Source organism: Triticum urartu, chromosome 3 (assembly GCF_003073215.2).
Source record: "Triticum urartu cultivar G1812 chromosome 3, Tu2.1, whole genome shotgun sequence".
NCBI lineage: Eukaryota > Viridiplantae > Streptophyta > Magnoliopsida > Poales > Poaceae > Triticum > Triticum urartu.
In genome coordinates, this window is record NC_053024.1 from 88,043,264 (window position 1) to 88,048,724 (window position 5,461).

The window sequence follows — 5,461 nt, forward strand, 5'->3', positions numbered from 1 at the left end:
TGGCGACAAGGCCGTCAGGTCGGAGTACGAGGGCGTGGTGCCCTCGACAGCGTGCTGACGTCCTACCGCCCCTCCTTCGCACCCTTCTCCCGGCGTCGCCATCACCGTCCGGCCCCCGGATGTTCTCTTGGTGTCTTCTTGCACCTGTAGCTCGCCTTGGCGCCCCTTTCCCCTTTTCGCCTGCTTGTTCTACCTCCTGAAGAGAGGGACAGGAAAAGGATTACGGGCACCTTATCTTTTTAATTGTAAGCCTTCGGGCCTTTAGCTGTATCTTGTAATCCTCTCTTTCATGTTTTTCATCCTCTATGGACTGTACCTGTATGAGATGTTTTTTAATGAAAAAGGGGATGTTTGCCGGGTTATTCGCCTCGCGGGTTGAACCCACGCCAAGGAACAAATCCTTGGTATCTCTCGGACAGGCATTCCATTCCCTGGCAACAAGCCCCGCCGCCTTCCCACGCCGCTCGACCTTTCTCACGCCTTTGACGGAGGTGGGAACGAGGTGGGCGCGGCCTCCACGTTTCATCCCTTCTGCTGCCGCGAATACGACCAAACTTGGCCCCGGGAACGCGCTCCAGGGCCTAGAGTCGGGGGAGCACGGCAGTTTCCGGGAAGAAACGGGGTTTCGCATTCCCCAGTCCATAAGAGGATGCATGAAGTGGGATAAAAGACTTATCTGATATTGCAGCCCCCGGCAACTCTGGCCTGCCGGGGGTGACATCTTGGCATTCGCAGCACCCGGCGTTCTTGCCGGGGCCCAGGTGCCGGCGCGCCCTTCTTCTCCTTTTCGTCTCCAGGTGGCCTGGCCAGGATGTGCGAGCCCTGCGAACGAAGGAAAAGCAAAGGGACGAACTCTCGACCTCTAAGCTAGGGGTTAGCCGCTGTTAGGGACTATCGACCCTAACCAAGGACGAGACTCAGACTCAATCTAGCATGCATGCTATAGCCCCCGGGGTATGCAGCGCTTCATTTTCTGGTGCCAGGGTCTGCGCCTGGCTCTGTACAGAGGTTTACATGCAACAGCGGCAAGACTCGCACAGAGAGGTGGTTGCCGGACGGGGTCCGACAACCGCGCCTTACGAACGAAACTTGCGAAGAGGCTCGATGTCCCAGGAGTTGCTCACTGGCGTGCCATCTTCGGTCTCCAGGCGGACAGCGCCAGGCCTGGTGACTCGTTTCACCCGGTAAGGGCCTTCCCACTTCAGCGTCGACTTGTTTGGATCTTGGCCGACTGAACGCGCCAAAGAACAAGGTCGCCTTCCTCGAAGCTTCTGGCACGGGCTGGGAGCGATGGCTCGCACAGCGGCCTGAAGACGATCTTCCTCAAGGAGCAGCGCGTCATCTTGCCGCAGCCGCGCTTGCTCAAGCTCATCATGAGCGAGCACTCGAGGTGACCCGTATACGAGTTCCGTGAGGATATCTGTTTCTACGCCAGGGTCTGCGCCTGGCTCTGTACAAAGGATTACATGCAGCAGCGGCAAGACTTGCACAGAGAGGTGGTTGCCGGACGGGGTCCGACAACCGCGCCTTACGGGTAAAACTTGCGAAGATGCTCGATGTTCCAGGAGTTGCTCACTGGAATACCTTCTTCGGTCTCCAGGCGGACAGCGCCAGGCCTGGTGACTCGTCTCACCCGGTAAGGGCCTTCCCACTTCGGCGTCAACTTGTTGGAATTCTTGGCGGACTGAGCGCGCCGAAGAACAAGGTCGCCTTCCTCGAGACTCCTGGCATTGACTCTGCAGCTGTGGTAGCGGCGCAGAGCTTGCTGGTAGCGAGCAGCTCGCACAGCAGCCTGGAGACGATCTTCCTCAAGGAGCAGCGCGTCCTCTTGCCGCAGCCGCTCTTGCTCAAGCTCATCATAAGCGAGCACTCGAGGTGACCCGTATACGAGTTCCGTGGGGGTAACTACCTCTGCTCCATAGACTAGAGCAAAGGGTGTCTGTCCAGTGGCTCGATTTGGCGTCGTTCTGATCGACCAAAGAACCACCGGTACCTCCTCGATCCAGTTTCTTCCACACTTGTGCAGCCTGTCAAAAGTTCTGGTCTTGAGCCCGCGCAGCACCTCGGTGTTTGCCCTCTCCGCTTGACCGTTGCTCCTTGGGTGAGCAACAGAGGCGAAGCAGACTTTGGCGCCGAGATCTTGGATGTACTGCATGAAGGCGTGGCTCGTGAACTGTGTGCCGTTGTCGGTGATTATCCGGTTAGGGATCCCGAAGCGGCAAACAATCGACCTGAAGAACTTGACGGCTGACTGTGCGGTCACCTTCCTCACTGGTTCCACTTCCGGCCACTTTGTGAACTTTCCGATTGCGACGTACAAGTACTCAAAGCCCCCGACAGCTCGGGGGAAGGGGCCGAGGATGTCGAGCCCCCAGACCGAAAATGGCCAGGATAAAGGGATCGTCTGGAGAGCTTGAGCTGGCTGGTGTATCTGCTTGGAATGGAACTGGCACGCTTCACACTTGGTTACTTGCGCAGTTGCATCCTGGAGGGCTGTTGGCCAGAAGAAACCTTGCCGGAATGCTTTGCCGACGAGTGCTCTTGCGCCAATGTGGTGACCACATATGCCTCCGTGTATCTCTGCCAACAGCTTCTGTCCGTCTTCCCGGGGAATGCACCTCAATTTCACACCGTTGAGTCTTCTTCTGTACAGCGTCTTATCGACGAACTGGTACATACTTGACTGCCGGGCTACTCTTTCGGCTTCTTCTTGCTCTTCGGGAAGCTCTCCTGTCTGAAGGAAACGGACAATCTGCTGCGCCCGTGTTGGAGCCTGTGGCTCGTCAACAAGGACTAAAGGCAACTCTGCTGCTGCGGGAACATCCGCTTCTACGGCGAGAAGCTGTGTCTCTGCCGGAGCTTGACGTTCCGCGACAAGCTTGCCGGGAGCTTCAGCTTCAACGGAACAATCCCTAGGGCTCGCCGGAGCATCTGGTTCACCGGCGCTCTTGGCGTTGATCTTGGAGGTTGCTGCGGGAATATCTGCTTCGACGGCGAGAAGCTGTGTCTCTGCCGGAGCGTGACATCCCGCGACAAGCTTGCCGGGAGCTTCAGCTTCAACGGAACAAACCCTAGGGCTTGCCGGAGTATCTGGCTCACCAGCGCCTTCGGTGTTGATCTTGGGGACCTTCTTGGCGGCGGCTTCGGGAAGCTCTGCCGGCAGGTAGTCACCAGGAATCAACTTCCTCTTCTTGCTTTGTCCAGTTGATGGTGTTACGGATGGTTGAGTCAGCTTGAGCACAAAGGTCCCTGGTTCCACAGGTAACTTAAGTGCGGCGCACTTTGACAAGCCATTAGCAATGGCGTTCCGAGTTCTCGGAACGTGCTCCATTTGCAGGCCGCCAAAGCGCTCTTCTAGCTTTCTCACTTCGTCGACGTAAGCTTCCATCAACGGACTCTGATAATTCTTGTTTACTTGGCGGATGACAAGCTGTGAGTCACCCCTGACAATGAGCTTCTTAATCCCAAGGTCTGCCGCGATCCTGAGACCGGCAAGCAATCCTTCATACTCTGCAGTATTGTTTGTTGCTTGCTCCTTGGGAAAGTGCATCTGGACTATGTACTTGAGGTGCTCTCCGGTGGGCGCGATAAGAAGCACACCGGCGCCGGCGCCTTGCAGCGAGAAAGCACCATCAAAGTACATCAGCCACTCTTTGCTCGCTTCTTTGTCGGGGATGCTCGTCTCCGGGATTTCTTCGTCCGGAGTTGGCGTCCATTCCGCTATGAACTCTGCCAATGCTCTGCTCTGGATGGTTGAAGTGCTTTCAAACTTGAGACCAAAGCTTGACAGTTCCAGTGCCCACTCAACAATCCTGCCTGTCGCTTCAGGATTCTGCAGTATCCTCTTCAGCGGAAAGCGAGTGACCACTGTGATCTCATGTGCTTGGAAGTAATGGCGCAGCTTTCTCGAGGCCATGAGAAGGCCGAAAAGCAGTTTCTGCACACCAGAGTACCTTGACCTAGCCCCCTGCAAGAGGGAACTGACAAAGTAAACTGGGCGCTGCACCGTTTTCTTCCGTATCTCCTCGTGTATCAGCGCGGGTTCATCTTTGTCGGGACCAGAGCTTGTCGGGGAAGCCCCCTGCTTGTCGCTGGATGCGCTTGCCGCGGTTGCTGGCTCATCATCCGCCTCTCTCTCTGCCACTAACGCAGCACTAACCACTTGATTGGTTGCCGCTATGTACAGCAGCAACTTCTCTTGTGGCTTAGGCACGACAAGTATTGGAGGGGAGGACAGGTATCTCTTCAGGTCTTGCAGCGCAGCCTCCGCGTCCGGAGTCCATTTCATTGGACCCGCCTTTTTCAATAGTTTGAAAAACGGCAGGGCGCGCTCAACAGACCGAGAGATAAACCTGCTGAGAGCAGCCACGCAACCGGCAAGTTTCTGAACATCTTTGACGCGCTTCGGGGCTTCAATCTGCTCGACGGCCCTGATCTTGTCGGGGTTGGCTTCAATTCCCCGCTGAGACACGAAGAACCCGAGAAGCTTGCCGGAGGGAACTCCGAACACGCACTTCTCTGGGTTGAGCTTGAGGCTGATCTTGCGCAGATTTGCAAAAGTCTCGTCCAAGTCTTGGATCAGGGTTGCTCTGTCCTTGCTCTTGACCACTATATCATCCATGTAGGCTTCCACATTTCTGTGTATTTGTGGCTCAAGAGCAATATGGACTACTCTTGCAAATGTTGAACTGGCATTTTTTAATCCGAAAGGCATCCGTACAAAGCAGTACGTGCCACATGGAGTAATAAATGCGGTCTTCTCTTCATCCTCTTCTGCCATGAAGATCTGGTGATACCCGGAATATGCATCAAGAAACGAAAGCAAATCACATCCAGCTGTGGAGTCAACAATCTGGTCAATGCGCGGCAAAGGAAATGGGTCTTTGGGACAAGCTTTGTTAACATCGGTGAAATCGATGCAAAGCCTCCATTTCCCGTTTGCCTTGCGCACGACTACAGGATTGGCCAACCACATGGGATGGAGCACTCCTCTGACGAGGCCTGCTGCTTCCAGTTTCTTGATTTCCTCCGCAATGAATTCTTGGCGCTCCACCGCCTGCTTCCGGACTTTCTGCTTGACGGGCCGCGCATGAGGACAGACGGCAAGGTGGTGCTCAATCACTTTCCTGGGAACACCGGGGATGTCAGACGGTTGCCATGCAAACACGTCGACGTTCGCCCGTAGGAAAGCAACGAGCGCGCCTTCCTATTTAGGGTCAAGCGTGGCATTGATGGTGAAGGTACCACCAGCGCCATCCTCCTTGGCGGGCACCTTCTTCGTCTCTGGCGGAGCCGCCATCGTCTTCTTGTGCTCGCCGGCGGAGCTCGATGGTGCGTCCTCGACGGCAGCGCAGCACTCCGAAGAGGCGCACTTGCCGGAGTGGGCACCAGAGCTTTTGCCGGACTCGGCCTTCTTGCCGGTGGAGCTCGATGGTGCGTCCTCGACGGCAGCGCAGCACTC